At 46.2% G+C, this 24,901-nt stretch overlaps 1 protein-coding gene across 1 annotated transcript in view; it reads left to right on the top strand.

Annotated features, from left to right (window-relative positions):
• The window catches only part of USH2A (usherin), a 930,843-nt gene that overhangs the window by 225,279 nt on the left and 680,663 nt on the right, over positions 1 to 24,901 (top strand). The window lies entirely within an intron of this gene.

Genomic DNA, 24,901 nt, shown 5'->3' on the forward strand with positions numbered 1-24,901 from the left:
CTTTGATTTGCTCACTGTCATCTTATCCTGTCATGGCGTTTGTAGATTCAGGTGCTGCCCTGAGTCTTATGGATCTCTCATTTGCTAAGCGCTGTGGTTTTATTCTTGAACCATTAGAAAATCCTATCCCTCTTAGGGGTATTGATGCTACGCCATTAGCAGAAAATAAACCGCAGTATTGGACACAGGTTACCATGTGCATGACTCCTGAACACCGCGAGGTGATACGTTTTCTCGTTCTACATAAAATGCATGATTTGGTTGTTTTGGGGCTGCCATGGTTACAGACCCATAATCCAGTCCTTGACTGGAAGGCTATGTCAGTGTCTAGTTGGGGCTGTCGTGGTATTCATGAGGATTCCCTGCCTGTGTCTATTGCTTCTTCTACGCCTTCGGAAGTTCCGGAGTATTTGTCTGATTATCAGGATGTCTTTAGCGAGTCCAGGTCCAGTGCATTGCCTCCTCATAGGGAATGTGACTGTGCAATAGATTTGATTCTAGGCAGTACATTTCCTAAGGGAAGACTGTTTAATCAGTCGATACCTGAACATACCGCTATGCGTTCATATATCAAGGAGTCTCTGGAGAAAGGACACATCCGTCCGTCTTCTTCCCCTCTTGGTGCGGGATTCTTTTTTGTGGCTAAAAAGGACGGATCTTTGAGGCCTTGTATTGACTATCGGCTTTTAAATAAGATCACTGTCAAATTTCAGTATCCTTTGCCGCTGTTGTCTGACTTGTTTGCCCGGATTAAAGGTGCCAAGTGGTTTACCAAGATAGACCTTCGTGGTGCATACAACCTTGTGCGCATTAAGCAAGGGGATGAATGGAAAACCGCATTCAATACGCCCGAAGGTCATTTTGAGTACTTGGTGATGCCTTTTGGGCTCTCTAATGCCCCTTCAGTTTTTCAGTCCTTTATGCATGACATTTTCCGGAACTATCTGGATACATTTTTGATCGTTTATCTGGATGATATTCTGGTTTTTTCTGATAATTGGGACTCGCATGTGGAGCAGGTCAGGATGGTCTTTAAAATTTTGCGTGAAAATTCTTTGTTTGTCAAGGGCTCAAAGTGTCTTTTTGGTGTACAGAAGGTTCCCTTTTTGGGGTTCATTTTTTCCCCTTCTGCTGTGGAGATGGACCCAGTCAAGGTCCGAGCTATTCTTGATTGGACTCAGCCCTCGTCAGTTAAGAGTCTTCAGAAGTTCTTGGGTTTCGCTAACTTCTACCGTCGTTTTATCGCTAACTTTTCTAGCATTGTGAAACCTTTGACGGATATGACCAAGAAGGGCTCCGATGTGGTTAATTGGGCTCCTGCTGCCGTGGAGGCTTTCCAGGAGTTGAAACGTCGGTTTACTTCGGCGCCTGTTTTGTGCCAGCCTGATGTCTCGCTTCCCTTTCAGGTTGAGGTGGATGCTTCAGAGATTGGAGCAGGGGCCGTTTTGTCGCAGAGAGGCCCTGGTTGCTCTGTTATGAGACCTTGCGCCTTTTTCTCTAGGAAGTTTTCGCCTGCGGAGCGAAATTATGATGTGGGCAATCGGGAGTTGTTGGCCATGAAATGGGCATTTGAGGAGTGGCGTCATTGGCTCGAGGGTGCTAAGCATCGTGTGGTGGTGTTGACTGATCACAAAAATCTGATGTATCTCGAGTCTGCTAAACGCCTGAATCCTAGACAGGCCCGCTGGTCATTGTTTTTCTCCCGTTTTGACTTTGTTGTCTCGTATTTACCAGGTTCAAAAAATGTGAAGGCCGATGCTCTTTCCAGGAGCTTTGTGCCTGATGCTCCTGGAGTCGCTGAACCTGTTGGTATTCTTAAGGATGGTATTATCTTGTCAGCTATTTCTCCAGATCTGCGACGTGTGTTGCAGAGATTTCAGGCTGATAGGCCTGATTCTTGTCCACCTGACAGACTGTTTGTGCCTGATAAGTGGACCAGCAGAGTCATTTCCGAGGTTCATTCCTCGGTGTTGGCAGGTCACCCAGGAATTTTTGGCACCAGAGATCTGGTGGCCAGATCCTTTTGGTGGCCTTCCTTGTCTAGGGATGTGCGGTCATTTGTACAGTCCTGTGGGACTTGTGCTCGAGCTAAGCCTTGCTGTTCTCGTGCCAGCGGGTTGCTCTTGCCCTTGCCTGTCCCTAAGAGACCTTGGACACATATCTCCATGGATTTCATTTCTGATCTTCCGGTGTCTCAAGGCATGTCTGTTATCTGGGTGATATGTGATCGCCCTGGTGGTCGTGGTGAGGGTTCGGTGACCCCTCACTAAGGGGGGGGTACTGTTGTGATTTTGCTTTTTGCTCCCTCTAGTGGTCATTAGTGATTTGACTCTGGAGCTTCTGTCTTTTCCTATATCCTCACCTGGGCCGTTAGTTCAGGGGCGTTGCTATATAAGCTCCCTGGACCTTCAGTTCAATGCCTGGCATCGTTGAAATCAGAGCTAATCTGTTGTGCTCTTGTCCTATGATCCTGGTTCCTGTATTTCAAGCTAAGTGCTTCCTTGCTTTTTGCTTTTGTTTTGTTTTGGTATTTTTGTCCAGCTTGTTCCAATCTGTATCCTGACCTTTGCTGGAAGCTCTAGGGGGCTGGTGTTCTCCCCCCGGACCGTTAGACGGTTCGGGGGTTCTTGAATCTCCAGCGTGGATTTTTATAGGGTTTTTGTTGACCAGATAAGTTATCTTGCTATATTCTGCTATTAGTAAGCTGGCCTCTCTTTGCTGAACCTGGTTCATTTCTGTGTTTGTCATTTCCTCTTACCTCACCGTTATTATTTGTGGGGGGCTTGTATCTTGCTTTGGGGTCCCTTTCTCTGCAGGCAAGAGAGGTCTTTGTTTTCTTCTCCTAGGGGTAGTTAGATTCTCCGGCTGGCGCGAGTCATCTAGCGATCCATAGGCATGATCCCCGGCTACTTCTAGTGTTGGCGTTAGGAGTAGCTATTTGGTCAACCCAGTTACCACAGCCCTATGAGCTGGATTTTTGAATCTCGCAGACTTACACGTTCCTCTGAGACCCTGTCCACTGGGGTCATAACAGTCATGCCTGGCTGCAGCAGTGCTACCCCTGTACTGGCACCCCCCTCATCTGCCAACTTAGCAAACTTATTGGGGTGTGCCAGATCAGGACTAGCCTCCCTGGCACTCTTCCCTCTACCCCGCCTTCTATCTGTCACCCAGCTAACTGCCACACTGTCCTGCAGCTCCATCCTACCATCCCCCTCCTCATCTATCCCATTGAGCGTCTGCTCTGTGAGCAGAAGACTCCTCTCCATATTGTCTATGGATCTCAGTGTTGTCAGCTGCACATTTAGATCCAGTATCTGGGTTTCCAAATGCACAATGTGCTCACATCTCGCACAGCAGTATGCACCCTCGACCGGCTGGTCAAGGACCGCATACATGTGGCAAGATGTACACTGGATGGCATTAACAATTGTGGAGCACATTTCCTAATGGGGATTGCACCACACAGAAACGTTAATTAAAAATAAATACAAAGTATTAATTAAACAAAAACAAACAAAAAAAAAACAGAAGCAATTCCTCCCTTGGAAACTCCCTGATTCCAAAGTCACTGAATCACAAGTCACACAGTTACCGCCGTTCACACTTACGCTCAGGTCACACTCAGCTCGCTCACACTCGCTGTGCTGAAGATTTATAGATTTTTTTTTTCTCTATCTCCCCTCAACAGCAATCCACCTTGCTGTTCAGATGCACTTCCAAAAAAGTGCTATTAAGATCCTGTGTTCAGGACAGTGGATTTCCAGTGAAGCTATGATTGACTCTGGTGCAGGTGGCAATTTCATGGATATCGCATTTGCCAAGGAATATGGTATTGAAATTCAGCAAAGAGCTTCTCCAATTACCATGGAAACAGTGGATGGGTCACCTCTAATCTCTGGGCCTGTGGATCAGGAGACCGTACCCCTTGAAATTTTGTTGGAGCCTAATCATCAGGAGCAACTTTCTTTCTTGCTAATGTCTTCTCCTCATTTTCCTGTGATTTTAGGCATCCCTTGGTTGCGTTCTCAGAACCCAATTATCAACTGGGAGACCAAGGAGATTATCTTTCCAACAAGGAGCAACTCAGCGTTAACAGAAGCTGTCCCTGAGTCCACGGCTACGGAACCACATGTACAGGTATTTTCTTTACCTCCAGCATATAAAGAGTTCTCTGACATCTGTGACAAGAAGAATGCAGATCAGCTTCCTCCACACAGGCATTATGACTGTTCCATTGAGTTGCTTCCTGGGGCAGCTATTCCTTTTGGTAACGTATATCCTTTGGCGGCACCTTAGCTTCAAGCCTTAAAGGAGTATATTGATGAAAATCTGGCCAAAGGATTCATACGTCCTTCTTCCTCACCAGCAGGGGCACCTATCTTTTTTGTAAAGAAGAAGGATGGGACCCTGAGACCCTGTGTTGACTATCGGGAACTCAATAAGGTAACCATACGAAACCATTACCCTTTGCCTCTGATTCCTGAATTACTGGAAAGAGTCCACCATGCTAAGGTGTTCTCTAAACTGGATCTTCGTGGGGCTTATAATTTGGTGCGTATTCGTCCAGGGGATGAGTGGAAGACAGCATTCAGATGCCGGTATGGACACTTTGAATCTCTTGTGATGCCCTTCGGGCTTTGTAATGCCCCTGCAAAGTTTCAACACCTTGCTAATGACATTTTCAGAGATTTGTTGAACCAGTTTGTAGTGATCTATTTGGACGATATGCTAATCTTTTCTGATTCTCTACAGGAACATGAAGAACATGTCAAAACTGTTTTAAGACGTCTGAAAGAGAACCATCTGTATATTATTAAGCTGGAGAAATGCGAGTTCCATCGTTCTGAGATACAGTTCTTAGGTTATATCATCTCTCCCCAGGGGCTGAACATGGAATCTGGTAAGATTCAGGCTATCCTTGACTGACCGGTACCCAAAAACGTTAAGGAGGTCCAACGTTTTATTGGTTATGCTAATTTCTATAGACGCTTCATTCGAACTTTTTCTGATATTGTCCGTCCCATTACTTCCTTGACAAAGAAGGAAAAGCCCTTTAAGTGGTCATTACAGGCTCAAGAAGCTTTTGATCGGCTTAAGATCTGTTTCACATCAGCATCGCTGTTGATACACCCAGATCCAACGCTTTCTTTCATTGTGGAGGTGGACGCTTCTGATAATGCTTTGGGGGCTATTCTCTCCCAAAGAACTGGAGAGAAGGGTCTGCTACATCCTTGTGCTTTCTTTTCCCGTAGACTAACATCAGCAGAGAAGAATTACAACGTGGGAGACAAGGAATTGCTGGCTATTATTGCGGCTTTCAAAGAATGGAGGCATCATCTGCAAGGAGCTGCACAATGGATCATAGTGCTAACTGACCATCGCAATTTAGAGTTCCTTAGATCCGCTAGATGTCTTTCTCCTCGTCAGGCTCGATGGAACTTATTTTTAAATCAATTTAACTTTGTTATATCGTACCGTCCAGGTTCTCGTAATGGGAAGGCTGATGCTTTATCCCGAATCCATGCTGCGAATTCCGTACCTGGAGCCCCGTCCAAGACCATTCTATCTGATGCCAATTTCATCTGAGTTATCTACGATCAGGACTTGTGGAAGGAGTGCAGGGAGGCCTATGATGGTGATGTATTTCTGGCCAACCCACCTGTGGATATTAATCTTGTCTTTAAGGGTGGCATGTGGTTCAGAGATCGACGTATCTACGTCCCTAAGGTCGTCTGTCTGCAGATCCTCAAGTTGGTACATGACTCCAAGTTGGCTGGTCACAGGGGGGTACAGAAGACACAAGAGTTCCTGAGCTGATTCTTCTTGTGGACAACTTGCCTGAAGGATACCAAGGACTATGTTCTCTCTTGTGAGGTATGTGCTCATTACAAGACTCCTCATGTGGCACCTACGGGTCTTCTAAAACCATTACCTGTTGTGAACTCTGTTTTCAGGCTCCCTCTTGTGGTCACTGGTGGTATGGTGTGACTTTTGCTTTGGGTTCCCCCTGGTGGCTTTGTTTGTTATCCTGCTGGTCTCTGGCTATCAGCTGGTTCGTTATCCTCTGGGAGGTTCCTATATAGCTCTGTTTTACTTCCACTTGTTGCCGGCTGTCGATGTAATCAGTGCTACTCAGATTCCTTCTGATTACCTTGCTCCCAGTCCATCCAGGACAAGCTAAGTTTTGTTTGCTCTTTTTTTTATCAGCAGTGTTTATCATGTTTTCTTGTCCAGCTTGCTAAAATGTGATTCCCTCGCTTGCTGGATGCTCTAGTGGACTGAGTTTCTCCCCACACACCATTAGTTGGTGTGTGGGTTCTTGAAATCTCAGGATGGATATTTTGTAAGGGTTGTTTATTGATCGCATAGACCCCTGCTCTATTTTCTGCTTTCTAGTACTAGTGGGCCTCTTTTGCTGAATCTGATTTCATCCCTACGTATGTGCCTTCTTCTTACTTCACCGTTAATATTTGTTGGGGGCTTCTATATCTTTGGGGATTATTTCTCTGGAGGCAAGCGAGGTCTTTCTTTCTCTTTAGGGGTAGCTAGTTCCTCAGGCTGGCTCGAGACGTCTAGGAATTTTTTAGGCACGTTCACCGGCTACCTCTATTTGTGTTGGATAGGTTCAGATTTGCGATCAGTCCAGTTACCATCTCCCTAGAGCTTGTCATTAGTTTATCCACTTGCTGGTCTATTCGTGATCCTCAGCCACTAAGGATCATAACAATTACCTGTTCCGTCCCACCCTTGGGGGTCTATATCAATGGACTTTATTGTGGAGCTGCCTACATCGGGGGGCATGAATACAATCATGGTGGTAGTTGATCGCCTGACTAAAGCTGCTCATTTTGTTCCATGCACCGCCCTCCCCTCAGCTAAAGATACAGTGAACTTGGTTATACAGAATGTCTTTCGGTTGCATGGGGTTCCGGATGAGATCTTCTCTGACCATGGAGTGCAGTTCACTTCAAGATTCTGGACGGGGTTTTGCTCTGCACTCAATATTAATGTCTGTCTTTCTTCCGCTTACCATCCCCAGACAAATGGTCAGACTGAGCGTACCAACCAGACGTTGGAACAATATCTAAGATGCTATGTCAGCCATCTCCAGGATGATTGGTTGGAGTTGCTGCCGTTAGCCGAATTTTCATATAACAATTCTCAGAGCACCTCCACTAAATTTATACCTTTCTTTGCCAATCTGGGTTATCATCCATGTATCTTACCTAGGTCTCCAATTAATTCTCCGGTTCCAGCAGTGGAGGAAAGGCTGACTGCGATGAGGCAAAATCTGGAGGTTCTGAAGGAATCCCTGACCACAGCTCAAGAACGTTATAAGAGATCGGCTGATAGATTCCATAAACCTGCACCCATGTTCAAGGTAGGAGATTCCGTGTGGTTAGCAACTAAGAATCTGAAGTTAAACCTTCCTTCACAAAAATTTGGACAGAAATTCATTGGCCCTTTCAAGATCAACGGTATGGTGAGCTCTGTGGCCTGCTGGCTGAAGCTGCCTAGGACTATGAAGGTACACCCAGTTTTTCATGTATCTTTACTAAAGCCTGTATCTCCTAATACCTTCCAGGGATGTGTTGTGCCACCTCCGCAGCCTGTGGTGATTGATGGGCAAGAACAATTTGTGGTGGAGGAAATTGTTGATTCCGGGATTCGCAGGAATCGTCTCCAATATCTGATAAGATGGTAGGGATATACCCCTGAGGAAGACTCTTGGGAACCTGTGGAAAACATCAATGCCCAACAGAATATTTCTCGTTTTCATCAGAGATTCCCTGAGAAGCCAGGTCCAGGATCGTCCTGAGGCCGCTTCTAAGGAGGGAGTAATGTCAGGACTCTGTGTGTGTGTCAGGACTCTGAACATTTTTTATAACCTTTTGTGCATTACTGCCCTTTTCCAAGATGGCATCTTTGGTCTCATGTGCACTGTGTCTTCCTGCTATAAAACTCCACCCCTGCCTTCAGTCTGTGCTAGAGTATTCTGCCTTGCATCTAGCTCCTGACTCTGATGACTCCCTAGCTATATACCTGCTCCTGTGAACCTGTATGGTGATCCTGCTACTCTGCTCTGAGTTCCTGCTGCATATACCAGTTTCCAGTAATCCTCCTTCATCTGCTACTCATGTTTACTTCCATCTGCATTTGCTGGACATGTAAGCTGTTGCTGCTCTGCAAAAACCTGAGACTATTAACCAGGCCTCCCTGGTTGAGCTAAGATATTATTTGAACTGCCTTATAAGCTTATCTATCTGTGTTTTGGACTAAGCAAGGACCTATTCGTGTCAAGTATCCTCAAGAATAATTGTGCTTCATAGACTTTCTGCGTGATTGCATTTTCCTCTGAAGTTTCCTATAGACTGTTGAGCTGCATTTGATATTTGCACCAAGTGTTGTGGACTTGAGTTTCTCTCTGCACCTGTTTGAATCACCGAGTGATAATATAGACTTTACCACTTATAAAACTGTGTCCTGTAGTTGTCTTGTTCCATGCAAAGAGTCTCCTGAGTTATCCCCTATAATTATTACAGTGTGTGGTGCGTACAGCGTATACAGTGTGTGTGTGTGGTGCGTACGGCATATACAGTGTGTTTTTGTGTGTGTGTGTGTGTGTGTGTGGTGCATTCAGGGCATACAGTGTTTTTGTGTGTGTGGTGCGCACGGCATATACTGTGTGTGGTGCATACGGCATATACAGTGTGTGTGTGTGTGTGGAGCGTACAGGACATACAGTGTGTGTGTGGTGCGCATGGCATATACAGTGTGTGTGTGTGTGGTGCGTATGGCGCATACAGTGTGTGTGTGTGGTGCGTACGGCATATACAGTGTGTGTGTGTGTGGTGTGTACTGCGTATACAGTGTGTGTGTGTGGTGTGTACTGCGTATACAGTGTGTGTGTGTGGTGTGTACGGCACATACAGTGTGTGTGTGTGGTGCGTACGGCATATAGAGTCTGTGTGTGTGTGTGTGGTGCATACGGCGTATACAGTGTGTGTGTGGCACGATGGCATTCCGCTCATGGTACCGTGCAAGAGGCTGGTACCACCAGCAGTTTCCATATTGAGACACCCATCATTTGGGTGCCCCAATATGGCGGTCGGTGAACTTCCGCCGCTTGGAATTCTGGGATCTGGACGGAACAGGATGTGAAGACATTACAAGGTAATTATATATTAAGATATACTGCCTGAATAATGAAGTCATACTTTACTTACATAGTACAACCATGTACTGCCTACATAATACAATTCCCTCTATAATTTGTAAAGCAATGCGGAATATGTTGGCGCTATATAAATAAAATTATTATTATTATTATTATTATTATTATTATTATTATTATTACTGCCTACATATTACAACCATGTACTGCCTACATAATATAGCCATGTACTGCCTACATAATACAGCCACGTGCTGCCTACATAATACAGCCACGTACTGTCTACATAATACTGGCACGTACTGCCTACATAATACAGCCACGTGCTGCCTACATAATACAGCCACGTGCTGCCTACATAATACAGCCACGTGCTGCCTACATAATATAGCCACGTACTGCCTACATAATACAGCCACGTGCTGCCTACATAATACAGCCACGTACTGTCTACATAATACTGGCACGTACTGCCTACATAATACAGCCACGTGCTGCCTACATAATACAGCCACGTACTGCCTACATAATACAGCCATGTATATTTGATAAAGCAGCACAGTGTGAAATACCTGGAAATAACTGTATATACTTAATAATATCCAGAGAAGACGAGGAACTGTTATTAGAATAATGATCGTTTCTCAATCCAAACGAAACCATTGAGAGATGATTACAATATTCCTGTCCTGGATATTACGGGGTATCAGAGGCCACAGCGCTATTTAAATCAAGGTACCTGTCAAATATTCGTCTGAAGAGCGTGTAGTAAATCACATAAACCTCAACTCGATGCCACAATTTCAGTAATTACTTCTAATTAATACTTATTGGATGTTTATATAATTTTATATAATTATTCATTTTTTAATTTTTACTAATGCTCCAGATGCTGCCCTATTAACCAGCATGAGAACAACTGCACCATCAGCAATACAGCTGGTTATAAAGATATCTAAAGATAAGCCTCTTAGAAAGCCAAAGCAGGTCAATAACGGAAATATCAGCTTACTCATATGGAAAAAATGTACAGATAGTTACCACCGCGGAATTTAAAACCTCTAGCCTTTAAAACAATAATGGAGAGTTCCACATCGACCTGTCAACTCTTAAGGGAAAATAAAAGAGTAAATCACAAAATATTCATAACTATTGTGTTACCGAAACAATGAAATATTTATATGGCAATAAATTAAAAATACCTGACTCAATTTCTGGGTTTTAAGATGTAATAATTGTATTGGGTGTGTGAAACCAATTTTTATTGCTCTAACGCATCAAAATAATAAATAAAATACCTTGTAAGTAGTTTTGTCCCCCTTTGGGAATATATATAATAAAGTGTAAAGAGGCTGTAGGACACCTAGTGGATAGGAGATAAACCAGGAGCAATGTTGCAGTACATATAGAACTAGAAGGGGTTAATCTGCCATGACAGGTTGATTGTGAGCAGCTGAAGAGTTGGGAAAGACATCTGCTCACCATATTTCCATCCCTAGGCGTGGTTCACTTTGTAAACCTGTTTGTCTTACACATGTTGGTGTGTATGGAGGTGTGCAGATCTCCAGTATTGAGTGCCTTTGCTAAAGGACTAAGAAGCTGGACTCTAAGCCAGGCGGACTAACCAGCACTATTGTATGGATTTGTTGCTTTATGTTTCACTTTGTGCTGGACAAAGGCTGTAATTAAGTTTCCCTGTGATGTGTTTTAAGAGGAAGGAACTAAACCAGCTGGTCTTTAAATAGATGGAACGGAGATACCTCAGATTGCTCCCAAGTGAGTAGCATTGTTAGGCCGGAGACACACTAGCAATTTTAAAATCAGTCCGATTTCGTTCCTGCAAAGCTGTATGAGTGTAATCCAAGTGTCATGCATTTTTTATGCAAATTCAATCTGATTTTTTCACTCCAAGCATCCGATTTACATCCGAATACAGTGCGATTGCCCTCCGATTGCAATGCGATTTTATCATGAGCTTTTACATAGAGCAATTTTCTACATCATTTACACATAATTTTCAAAGGAATATTCTTAAAAACACACACACACACATATACAGTACAGACCAAAAGTTTGGACACACCTTCTCATTTAAAGATTTTTCTGTATTTTCATGCCTATGAAAATTGTACATTCACGCTGAAGGCATCAAAACTATGAATTAACACGTGAAATTATATACTTAACAAAAAAGTGTGAAAATGTGTCTTATATTGTAGGTTCTCCAAAGTAGCCACCTTTTGCTTTGATGACTGCTTTGCACACTCTTGGCATTCTCTTGATGAGCTTCAAGAGGTAGTCACCGGAAATGGTTTTCACTTCACAGGTTTGCCCTGTCAGGTTTAATAAGTGGGATTTCTTGCCTTATAAATGGGGTTGGGACCATCAGTTGTGTTGAGCAGAAGTCTGGTAGATACAAAGCTGATAGTCCTACTGAATAGACTGTTAGAATTTGTATTATGGCAAGAAAAAAGCAGCTAAGTTAAGAAAAATGAGCGGCCATCATTATTTTAAGAAATGAACGTCAGGCAGTCTGAAAATTTGGGAAAACGTTGAAAGTGTCCCCAAGTGCAGTTGCAAAAACCATCAAGTGCTACAAAGAAACTGGCTCACATGAGGACCGCCCCAGGAAAGGAAGACCAAGAGTCACCTCTGCTTCTGAGGATAAGTTTATCCGAGTCACCAGCCTCAGAAATCGCAGGTTAACAGCAGCTCAGATTAGAGACTCAGACCAGGTCAATGCCACACAGAGTTCTAGCAGCAGACAGATCTCTACAACAACTGTTAAGAGGAGACCTTGTGCAGCAGGCCTTCATGGTAAAATAGCTGCTAGGAAACCACTGCTGTTGTGAAATTGGATTCTAGGCTCCCCCGGTGGCCACTTGTGGAATTGTACTTGTGTGCATCATCCCCTCTGTTCACCTGCTCCTATCAGGATGTGGGAGTCGCTATATAACCTTGCTCCTCTGTCAGTTTCATGCCGGTCAACAATGTAATCAGAAGCCTTTCTGTGCATGTTCCTGCTACTAGACAACTCCCAGCTAAGTTGGACTTTTGTCCTTGTGTGTTTTTGCATTTTGTTCCTGTTCACAGCTGCTGTTTCGTTACTGTGTCTGGAAAGCTCTTGTGAGCGGAAATTGCCACTCTGGTGTTATGAGTTAATGCTAGAGTCTTAAAGTAATTTCTGGATGGTGTTTTGATAGAGTTTTCTGCTGACCATGAAAGTGCCCTTTCTGTTTTCTTGCTATCTAGTAAGCGGACCTCGATTTTTGCTAAACCTATTTTCATACTACGTTTGTCATTTCATCTAAAATCACCGCCAATATATGTGGGGGCCTCTGTCTGCCTTTTGGGAAAATTTCTCTAGAGGTGAGCCAGGACTGTCTTTTCCTCTGCTAGGATTAGGTAGTTCTCCGGCTGGCGCTGGGCATCTAGGGATAAAAAACGTAGGCATGCTACCCGGCCACTTCTAGTTGTGCGGCAGGTTTAGTTCATGGTCAGTATAGTTTCCATCTTCCAAGAGCTAGTTCTCATATATGCTGGGCTATGTTCTCTCGCCATTGAGAATCATGACAGTTTGACCGGCCCAAAAAAAAGGGTTAAATTACTGGCTGAGAAAGGAGAGAAAAAAGAAGTCTGCTACAATTTTTTTTTTTTTTCCTCTAGTTCTGAGTGTGCTCTTAATTGAATCACTTGCTAGTCTGCCTATACTGCAGCCTTCCTCTCTTTCTCTCCTTCTACTCCTTGAATTGCTCTGTGTTCACCTGTTTCAAATGGATCTTCAGAGTGTAGCTACAGGTTTGAATAATCTCGCCACAAAGGTACAAAATTTGCAAGATTTTGTTGTTCATGCACCTATGTCTGAGCCTAGAATTCCTTTGCCTGAATTCTTCTCGGGGAATAGATCTCACTTTCAAAATTTTAAAAATAATTGCAAATTGTTTTTGTCCCTGAAGTCTCGCTCTGCCGGAGACCCTGCACAGCAGGTCAGGATTGTAATTTCCTTGCTCCGGGGCGACCCTCAAGACTGGGCTTTTGCATTGGCACCAGGGGATCCTGCGTTGCTCAATGTGGATGCATTTTTTCTGGCCTTGGGGTTGCTTTATGAGGAACCTCATTTAGAGCTTCAGGCGGAAAAGGCCTTGATGTCCTTGTCTCAGGGGCAAGATGAAGCTGAAATATACTGCCAAAAATTCCGCAAATGGTCTGTGCTTACTCAGTGGAATGAGTGCGCCCTGGCGGCGATTTTCAGAGAAGGTCTCTCTGATGCCATTAAGGATGTTGTGGTGGGGTTCCCTGTGCCTGCGAGTCTGAATGAGTCCATGACGATGGCTATTCAGATCGATAGGCGTCTGCGGGAGCGCAAACCTGTGCACCATTTGGCGGTGTCTACTGAGAAAACGCCAGAAAATATGCAATGTGATAGAATTCTGTCCAGAAGCGAGCGGCAGAATTTTAGACGAAAAAATGGGTTGTGCTTCTATTGTGGTGATTCAACTCATGTTATATCAGCATGCTTTAAGCGTACTAAGAAGCCTGACAAGTCTGTTTCAATTAGCACTTTACAGTCTAAGTTTATTCTATCTGTGACCCTGATTTGTTCTTTGTCATCTATTACCGCGGACGCCTATGTCGACTCTGGCGCTGCTTTGAGTCTTATGGATTGGTCCTTTGCCAAACGCTGTGGGTATGATTTGGAGCCATTGGAGGCTCCGATACCTCTGAAAGGGATTGACTCCACCCCATTGGCTAGTAATAAACCACAATACTGGACACAAGTGACTATGCGTGTTAATCCGGATCACCAGGAGGTTATTCGCTTTCTGGTGCTGTATAATCTACATGATGTTTTGGTGCTGGGATTGCCATGGCTGCAATCTCATAACCCAGTCCTCGACTGGAGAGCTATGTCTGTGTTAAGCTGGGGATGTAAAGGAACTCATGGGGACGTACCTTTGGTTTCCATTTCATCATCTATTCCCTCTGAGATTCCTGAATTCTTGTCTGACTTTCGTGACGTTTTTGAAGAACCCAAGGTTGGTTCACTACCTCCGCACCGGGAGTGCGATTGTGCCATAGACTTGATCCCGGGTAGTAAATACCCTAAGGGTCGTTTATTTAATCTGTCTGTGCCTGAACACGCGGCTATGCGAGAATATATAAAGGAGTCCTTGGAAAAGGGACATATTCGTCCTTCGTCATCTCCCTTAGGAGCCGGTTTTTTCTTTGTGTCTAAGAAAGACGGCTCTTTGAGGCCGTGTATTGATTATCGACTTTTGAATAAAATCACGGTTAAATATCAATATCCGTTACCACTGCTTACTGATTTGTTTGCTCGTATAAAGGGGGCCAAGTGGTTCTCTAAGATTGATCTCCGTGGGGCGTATAATTTGGTGCGAATCAGGCAGGGGGATGAGTGGAAAACCGCATTTAATACGCCCGAGGGCCATTTTGAGTATTTGGAGATGCCTTTTGGTCTTTCTAATGCCCCTTCAGTCTTCCAGTCCTTTATGCATGACATTTTCCGCGATTATTTGGATAAATTTATGATTGTGTATCTGGATGATATTCTGATTTTTTCGGATGACTGGGACTCTCATGTCCAGCAGGTCAGGAGGGTTTTTCAGGTTTTGCGGTCTAATTCCTTGTGTGTGAAGGGTTCTAAGTGTGTTTTTGGGGTTCAAAGGATTTCCTTCTTGGGATACATTTTTTCCCCCTCTTCCATCGAGATGGATCCTGTCAAGGTTCAGGCTATTGGTGATTGGACGCAACCCTCTTCTCTTAAGAGTCTTCAGAAATTTTTGGGCTTTGCTAACTTTTATCGTCGATTTATTGCTGGTTTTTCTGATGTTGTAAAACCATTGACTGATTTGACTAAGAAGGGTGCTGATGTTGCTGATTGGTCCCCTGATGCTGTGGAGGCCTTTCGGGAGCTCAAGCGCCGCTTTTCTTCCGCCCCAGTGTTGCGTCAGCCTGATGTTGCTCTTCCTTTTCAGGTTGAGGTCGACGCTTCTGAAATCGGAGCTGGGGCGGTGTTGTCGCAGAGAAGTTCCGACTGCTCCGTGATGAGACCTTGTGCTTTTTTTTCCCGTAAATTTTCGCCCGCCGAGCGGAATTATGATATTGGGAATCGGGAGCTTTTGGCCATGAAGTGGGCTTTTGAGGAGTGGCGTCACTGGCTTGAGGGGGCCAGACATCAGGTGGTGGTATTGACTGACCACAAAAATTTAATTTACCTTGAGTCTGCCAGGCGCCTGAATCCTAGACAGGCGCGCTGGTCGTTGTTTTTCTCTCGGTTTAATTTTGTGGTGTCTTACCTACCGGGTTCTAAGAATGTTAAGGCGGATGCCCTTTCTAGGAGTTTTGAGCCCGACTCCCCTGGTAATTCTGAGCCCACAGGTATCCTTAAAGATGGAGTGATATTGTCTGCCGTTTCTCCAGACCTGCGGCGGGCCTTGCAGGAGTTTCAGGCGGATAGACCTGATCGTTGCCCACCTGGTAGACTGTTTGTTCCTGATGATTGGACCAGTAGAGTCATCTCTGAGGTTCATTCTTCTGCGTTGGCAGGTCATCCTGGAATCTTTGGTACCAGGGATTTGGTGGCAAGGTCCTTCTGGTGGCCTTCCCTGTCACGAGATGTGCGAGGCTTTGTGCAGTCTTGTGACGTTTGTGCTCGGGCCAAGCCTTGTTGTTCTCGGGCTAGTGGATTGTTGTTACCCTTGCCTATCCCGAAGAGGCCTTGGACGCACATCTCGATGGATTTTATTTCGGATCTGCCTGTTTCTCATAAGATGTCTGTCATCTGGGTGGTGTGTGACCGTTTCTCTAAGATGGTCCATCTGGTTCCCTTGCCTAAGTTGCCTTCTTCTTCCGAGTTGGTTCCTCTGTTTTTTCAAAATATTGTTCGTTTGCATGGTATTCCGGAGAATATCGTTTCTGACAGAGGGACCCAATTCGTGTCTAGATTTTGGCGGGCATTCTGTGCTAGGATGGGCATAGATTTGTCTTTTTCGTCTGCTTTCCATCCTCAGACTAATGGCCAGACCGAGCGGACTAATCAGACCTTGGAGACATATTTGAGGTGTTTTGTGTCTGCGGATCAGGATGATTGGGTTGCTTTTTTGCCTTTGGCGGAGTTCGCCCTCAATAATCGGGCCAGCTCTGCCACCTTGGTGTCCCCGTTTTTCTGTAATTCGGGGTTTCATCCTCGATTTTCCTCCGGTCAAGTGGAATCTTCGGATTGTCCTGGAGTGGATGCTGTGGTGGAGAGGTTGCATCAGATTTGGGGGCAGGTGGTGGACAATTTGAAGTTGTCCCAGGAGAAGACTCAGCTTTTTGCCAACCGCCGTCGTCGTGTTGGTCCTCGGCTTTGTGTTGGGGACTTGGTGTGGTTGTCTTCTCGTTTTGTCCCTATGAGGGTTTCTTCTCCTAAGTTTAAGCCTCGGTTCATCAGCCCGTACAAGATATTGGAGATTCTTAACCCTGTGTCCTTCCGTTTGGACCTCCCTGCATCCTTTTCGATTCATAATGTTTTTCATCGGTCATTGTTGCGCAGGTATGAGGTACCGGCTGTGCCTTCCGTTGAGCCTCCTGCTCCGGTGTTGGTTGAGGGTGAGTTGGAGTACGTTGTGGAAAAGATCTTGGACTCTCGTGTTTCCAGACGGAAACTCCAGTATCTGGTCAAATGGAAGGGATACGGTCAGGAGGATAATTCTTGGGTCACTGCCTCTGATGTTCATGCCTCCGATCTTGTCCGTGCCTTTCATAGGGCTCATCCTGATCGCCCTGGTGGTTCTGGTGAGGGTTCGGTGCCCCCTCCTTGAGGGGGGGGTACTGTTGTGAAATTGGATTCTGGGCTCCCCCGGTGGCCACTTGTGGAATTGTACTTGTGTGCATCATCCCCTCTGTTCACCTGCTCCTATCAGGATGTGGGAGTCGCTATATAACCTTGCTCCTCTGTCAGTTTCATGCCGGTCAACAATGTAATCAGAAGCCTTTCTGTGCATGTTCCTGCTACTAGACAACTCCCAGCTAAGTTGGACTTTTGTCCTTGTGTGTTTTTGCATTTTGTTCCTGTTCACAGCTGCTGTTTCGTTACTGTGTCTGGAAAGCTCTTGTGAGCGGAAATTGCCACTCTGGTGTTATGAGTTAATGCTAGAGTCTTAAAGTAATTTCTGGATGGTGTTTTGATAGAGTTTTCTGCTGACCATGAAAGTGCCCTTTCTGTTTTCTTGCTATCTAGTAAGCGGACCTCGATTTTTGCTAAACCTATTTTCATACTACGTTTGTCATTTCATCTAAAATCACCGCCAATATATGTGGGGGCCTCTGTCTGCCTTTTGGGAAAATTTCTCTAGAGGTGAGCCAGGACTGTCTTTTCCTCTGCTAGGATTAGGTAGTTCTCCGGCTGGCGCTGGGCATCTAGGGATAAAAAACGTAGGCATGCTACCCGGCCACTTCTAGTTGTGCGGCAGGTTTAGTTCATGGTCAGTATAGTTTCCATCTTCCAAGAGCTAGTTCTCATATATGCTGGGCTATGTTCTCTCGCCATTGAGAATCATGACACACTGCTAAGGACAGGCAACAAGCAGAAGAGACTTGAATGGGCTAAAGAACACAAGGAATGGACATTAGACCAGTGGAAATCTGTGCTTTGGTCTGTTGAGTCCAAATTTGAGATCTTTGGTTCCAACCATTGTGTATTTGTGCGACGCAGAAAAGGTGAATGGATGGACTCTACATGCCTGGTACCCACCGTGAAGCATGGAGGAAGAGGTGTGATGGTGTGGGGGTGCTTTGCTGGTGATTTATTGAAAATTGAAGGCATACTGAACCAGCATGGCTATCACAGCATCTTGCAATGGCATGCTATTTCATCCGGTTTGCGTTTATTTGGACCATCATTTATTTTTCAACAGGAAAATAACCCCAAACACACCTCCAGGCTGTGTAAGGGCTATTTGACCAAGAAGGAGAGTGATGGGGTGCTATGCCAGATGACCTGATGGTTTGGGGTGAGCTGGACCGCAGAGTGAAGGCTAAGGGCCAATGTAGCGCCCCCACTGCCGCAGGGCCGAGGGGTACCCGGTACCGGGCCTCTTCAGGTCTCTGCTCTGGGGTTGTCACGGTGGCTAGGCCCGGTCCGTGACCCTGCTGAGGGGCGTACAGTAAATGATAGATGTGGATGGTGGTGGTGGTGTGGTGCAGTAAATAACGAGGACACCAGGTTGCAGTCTCTTTACCTCTTTACTGAAGGTCTCTGGGTCCTCAGTCCGGAATACGGTTCACCAGGCTGCGCAAGTCCGGCCGGTCCGATGGCACCTCCAGAGTTCTCCTTGCAGGTGGAAATCTGTGCCTTCCTGCTTGCGCTATGTGTTGTGGTCCTCCCCTGCTGTGCTTACGGGATAGTCCCCACAACTGTTGTGTCTGTTTCTCGTGTTCCCTCACAACAACTCGATTAGATGATGTTCTGCTAATCCTCCGTCCCTCCCGGTGTTATGGTTGGGACGCACCCGTATGACGGGTAGGCTCGGAGCTCTTCCGGGACCCTAGAGTCGCCCCTCTCCACAGGTTGCCCCCCAAGTCTGCATAGGTGATTTAGGTGATTTAGGTGAGACAGCCCGCCTATGACTGACTGTCCTGCCATTGGTTTGAAGTATTGCCTGAAGCTGAATATAGTAATACTTCCTCGGCGTTCCGTCCGCCGGTTGTGCGCCTCAGTAGGATGTTGCCTCGGTCTTACAGCACGACTACTACTGGTATTCTCCTTCTTGCTTTGATCTCGTTTCTCACTCAGCACAATATATCTCGCTTCTGATCCTTTCTTAGGGAGCCGCCGCTATGCTGAGCAGGCACGGTCCCGTGACGTTCTTTCCTGTTGCCAGGCCTCTGTCAGGGTCCCAAACCTGACAGGGACCCTACCGAATCTTCCCCCACAACACCCTCTGCCACAAGGTGTTGCCTGGTTCCAACCCAGTCAGCTTTCTCCCTAACTTCCTGCCTGACCCCCAGTTTACCCACACGGTGAGGAGTGGCCTAATAAATAGCACCCTTAGTTCCCCCTGGAGGCCCGACTGTGAAATGTATTGGTGTATGTGATACCTGGTCAGATGAACTCCTTCAGTGCCATCAGACGTACCATAGCCCCCCTTAGCGGCGGAGCCACAGTACTGCAACGACCAGGACTCTGGGGCGCTGCACTCCCCCCCGGTTAAATCCAGTACTCCGTGACTGGGAAGAAAACAACAATACATGTCAGCAAGAGACATACAATTTTTGTGAGTGCAATAACAATAGGCAGATTTGAACAGAGCTTCCCTTTATGGGAGGTGAGGACACTTGAACGTTGCAAACATGGTTAAATACTTCTAAATAACTTTTCTTACCCAACCGGGTATTCTACTAAGTGCAAAATTTTTAAACATTAATTCAACATTGCCTTTAAGGATGTACACTCTAAATCCACTAAAGACCTTCTTATAACACATTATAAGGCTTGAGCAACTGTGCTACATTCTCCTACTTTACATCTGCAGGACCGCCTGTCCTAATGGCTCCAGACCTACTGCCTCTCCTTTCTATTACAGGACCGCTCCTTTCAGCCCAAGCCTTCTGTCCTTCCACTACTATACACAGTATAGAACATGTTTTTTCTTTCTGTTGGAGATTACTGAGCCATCCCTATATGGCTCCTAAGAGGACTCACCACTAACCCCTACGGGTTCACTTCCCGTCCTCATCCTTCTATTAACATTATTGAACATTTCTTACAATTAACTAATTGGTTACATTTAACTTTCACATATCAACATTATTACTTATTCTTTCAAAGCATCATCATTCCTTAAGTGCTATCGATGAACATCCCCTTTAAGAGGGGACCAAGTCTCTATGAGGTAGTGCAACTTTTCAAGCTGCGAGTCCGTATGCAGCAAGGACTCCAGTACAAGTTCCAATAACCGTATCTTCTCAAAGAGTCCGTCTTTTATATAAAACCAGTAGAGAGCACCTTTAAGAAGGTGCAAACTATATACAAGAAGTTTGTATCATGCACTGTTCATGATTCCAGCAGTTTCTTAATAACGGAGCAAAAGGTAGAAAAACAAACCAAAAAGCAATAGGGATCCCGGGTCAACAAAGGGATCCCTTTAAGAGTTAACCCTGGACGGGTTTTAGCAGCAAAACAGTGGAAACAGTTAAACAGTTAACTATTTACAGTTTCAGGTTTCCGAGGTTTAGTTGAACGGCTTCCAGGGCTGCACCTGGCACTTAACCCTTCTTGGCCTGGGAAAGGTGAGGTCCAGGGTTACACCCAGTGCTGGACAAACGCCGTTAATCCGTCTTGCATGTACGGTTAAATCGGACGCAGCGATGGAGGTCTGCGCAGCTTGAGTAGGGGCATTTGCTGCAGCAGAGGTAGCGGCTGCTGCAAGATCAGTCACTGGAACGGAGTCAGCAGCTGTGGCACTAGCAGTCACTGGAGTGGTGTCGGTCGTCAGGGCAGGGTCGTCTTTCATACCTGCTTCAGATGCGGTCCCTCCGGTGCCGGTCTGCTCTGCCTCCGCTGGGGTCTGGAATGCTGGCTGCAGGGCCTCGTGCTGCGACGTTGTCATCTCTGATTGCAGCATCTCGCTTTCCGGCAGGGCCTTGCTTTCTGGCTTCGGAGCGCTGGAACTTCTTTCTTGCTCCGGACCAGACGAGGCTGCCGACAGATGTCTGGTGAGGCTCCCGATGATGGTCTTCTTCAACCCGGCCTCAGTGCTCAGCTGCGTCTGCAGGAGTTGGTGGGTCAGCTCGTCCGCTCCGATCTGCAGGAGGTCAGCGTCAGCTGCGGACGTCTGGCTGCGGTGCCTCTCCGGGTAGCTGGGGACGCTGGCCATGGCGTCCTCCATGTCGTTGACTTCTTCTTCCTGGTCCTTTTCCCGCTCTCTCCTTCGTGGGCGCTTTCGCTTTCGTTGTCTCCGCCCCCCATTGAGGATCAGGAGGCGGATCTCAGCTGCTGACGGACACGTCCTCACAGCACAGTAATACTTAGACTGGGCGGCCATTGTCTTTCGCGCTCTCCAGCTTGTCTACGCCCACTCCACGCCCTTCTTCTCCTGCACTCTCCTTAGCGCTGTAATGGCGGCGGTTTTGGCGGGAACTTCTGGCGGCAAGTGGCAACACACAGTCTTTGCAATAAAGTACAGTCCAAGCACAGTAAATCACAGTTCCAAGGCACACATGACCTGATTATTCAGGCTTAAGTAGATCCTGTTCGTGACGCCAAGTTGTAGCGCCCCCACTGCCGCAGGGCCGAGGGGTACCCGGTACTGGGCCTCTTCAGGTCTCTGCTCTGGGGTTGTCATGGTGGCTAGGCCCGGTCCGTGACCCTGCTGAGGGGCGTACAGTAAATGATAGATGTGGATGGTGGTGGTGGTGTGGTGCAGTAAATAACGAGGACACCAGGTTGCAGTCTCTTTACCTCTTTACTGAAGGTCTCTGGGTCCTCAGTCCGGAATACGGTTCACCAGGCTGCGCAAGTCCGGCCGGTCCGATGGCACCTCCAGAGTTCTCCTTGCAGGTGGAAATCTGTGCCTTCCTGCTTGCGCTATGTGTTGTGGTCCTCCCCTGCTGTGCTTACGGGATAGTCCCCACAACTGTTGTGTCTGTTTCTCGTGTTCCCTCACAACAACTCGATTAGATGATGTTCTGCTAATCCTCCGTCCCTCCCGGTGTTATAGTTGGGACGCACCCGTATGACGGGTAGGCTCGGAGCTCTTCTGGGACCCTAGAGTCGCCCCTCTCCACAGGTTGCCCCCCAAGTCTGCATAGGTGATTTAGGTGAGACAGCCCGCCTATGACTGACTGTCCTGCCGTTGGTTTGAAGTATTGCCTGAAGCTGAATATAGTAATACTTCCTCGGCGTTCCGGCCGCCGGTTGTGCGCCTCAGTAGGATGTTGCCTCGGTCTTACAGCATGACTCCTACTGGTATTCTCCTTCTTGCTTTGATCTCGTTTCTCACTCAGCACAATATATCTCGCTTCTGATCCTTTCTTAGGGCACCGGCGCTATGCTGAGCAGGCACGGTCCCGTGACGTTCTTTCCTGTTGCCAGGCCTCTGTCAGGGTCCCAAACCTGACAGGGACCCTACCGAATCTTCCCCCACAACACCCTCTGCCACAAGGTGTTGCCTGGTTCCAACCCAGTCAGCTTTCTCCCTAACTTCCTGCCTGACCCCCAGTTTACCCACACGGTGAGGAGTGGCCTAATAAATAGCACCCTTAGCTCCCCCTGGAGGCCCGACTGTGAAATGTATTGGTGTATGTGATATCTGGTCAGATGAACTCCTTCAGTGCCATCAGACATACCATAGCCCCCCTTAGCGGCGGAGCCACAGTACTGCAACGACCAGGACTCTGGGGTGCTGCACCAACAAGTGCTAAGCATCTCTGGGAACTCCTTTAAGATTGTTGGAAGACCATTTCCGGTGACTACCTCTTGAAGCTCATCAAGAGAATGCCAAGAGTGTACAAAGCAGTCATCAAAGCAAAAGGTGGCTACTTTGAAGAACCTAGAATATAAGACATATTTTCAGTTATTTCACACTTTTTTGTTAAGTATATAATTCCACATGTGTTAATTCATAGTTTTGATGCCTTCAGTGTGAATGTGCAACTTTAATAATCATGAAAATACAGAAAAATCTTTAAATGAGAAGGTGTGTCCAAACTTTTGGTCTGTACTGTATATATATGTATATATATATACATATATATATATATATATATATATATATATATATATATATATATATATATATACTGCTCAAAAAAATAAAGAGAACACTTAAACAACAGAATTTAACTCCAAGTAGATCAAACGTCTGTGAAACCAAACTGTCCACTTAGGAAGCAACACTATTTGACAATCAATTTCACATGCTGTTGTGCAAATGGAATAGACACAGATGGAAATTCTTGGCAATTATCAAGACACACTCAATAAAGGAGTGGTTCTGCAAGTGGGGACCACAGACCACATCTCAGTACCAATGCTTTCTGGCTGATGTTTTGGTCACTTTTGAATGTTGGTTGTGCTTTCACACTCGTAGTAGCATGAGACGGATGCTACAACCCACACAAGTGGCTTAGGTAGTTCAGCTCATCCATGATGGCACATCAATGCGAGCTGTGGCAAGGAGGTTTGCTGTGTCTGTCAGCATAGTGTCAAGAGGCTGGAGGTGCCTCTACCTCAGCCTTTGTGCAAGGAGTAACAGGATGAGCACTGCCATAGCCCTACAAAATGACCTCCAGCAGGCCACATATGTGCATGTGTCTGTACAAACGGTTAGAAACCGACTCCATGAGGATGGTCTGAGTGCCCGACGTCCACAGATGGGGGTTGTGCTCACAGCCCAACACCATGCAGGATGCTTGGCATTTACCACAGAACACCAGGATTGGCAAATTCGCCACTGGCACCCTGTGCTCTTCACTGATGAAAGCAGGTTCACACTGAGCACATGTGACAGACGTGACAGAGTCTGGAGACGCCGTGGAGAGCGATCTGCTGCCTGCAACATCCTTCAGCATGACCGGTTTGGCAGTGGGTCAGTAATGGTGTGGGGTGGCATTTCTTTGGAGGGCCGCACAGCCTTCCATGAGCTCGTCAGAGGTAGACTGACTGCCATTAGGTACCGAGATGAGATCCTCAGATCCCTTGTGAGACCATATGCTGGTGCGGATGGCCCTGGGTTCCTCCTAATGCAGGACAATGCCAGACCTCATGTGGCTGGAGTGTGTCAGCAGTTCCTGCAAGATGAAGGCATTGAAGCTATGGACTTGCCCGCCCGTTCCCCAGACCTGAATCCGATTCAACACATCTGGGACACCATGTCTCTCTCCATCCACCAACGTCACATTGCACTACAGACTGTCCAGGAGTTGGCAAATACTTTAGTCCAGGTCTGGGAGGAGATCCCTCAGGAGACCATCTGCCGCCTCATCAGGAGCATGCCCAGGCATTGTAGGGAGGTCATACAAGCATGCGGAGACCACACACACTACTGAGCATCATTTCCTTGTCTTGAGGCATTTCCACTGAAGTTGGATCATTCCAACTCCAGACCTCCATGGGATATTAGTTATGATTTACATTGACCAATTTTAGGTTTTACTGTTCTCAACGCATTGACCTATATAATGAATAAAGATTTACAACTGGAATATTTCGTTCAGTGATATCTAGAATGTGGGATTTTAGTGTTCCCTTTATTTTTTTGAGCAGTGTATATATATATTTTTATTTATATTGTGGTACATCGGCTCACTCAGCTGTACATGGAGCTAGATAAAGGATCACTGTCTCTTCAGTGTTTATTATATATGCGGCAGAAACCATGGTGAAGTAAAAAATATACACTGCCCCTTGGGCAAAACACAGGAAAACAAAACAAAGTGGTATCACAAAGCACAGTCTATGTGACAGCTGGGATCCACCCTCTGAGGGTTAGCAAAACACACGGTTCAGGTTAGCATAAACACGAACACTTCTCTGGAGTTACCCTCTCCAGACACACTGAACTCTGCCTCAGAAGGCCGACTAGTTAAACCCCAGACCACACACTGGGGTGGAGATAAAATAGACAACCTCCCACCCGCTCTATGATTGTCCACAAAACCCAGCCCTAAAAATGGGCAATTAACTCCGTTCAGCACTTAGTAAGCTGGAACAAATTTCTG

Source organism: Ranitomeya variabilis, chromosome 2, assembly GCF_051348905.1.
Source record: "Ranitomeya variabilis isolate aRanVar5 chromosome 2, aRanVar5.hap1, whole genome shotgun sequence".
Classification (NCBI taxonomy): Eukaryota; Metazoa; Chordata; class Amphibia; order Anura; family Dendrobatidae; genus Ranitomeya; species Ranitomeya variabilis.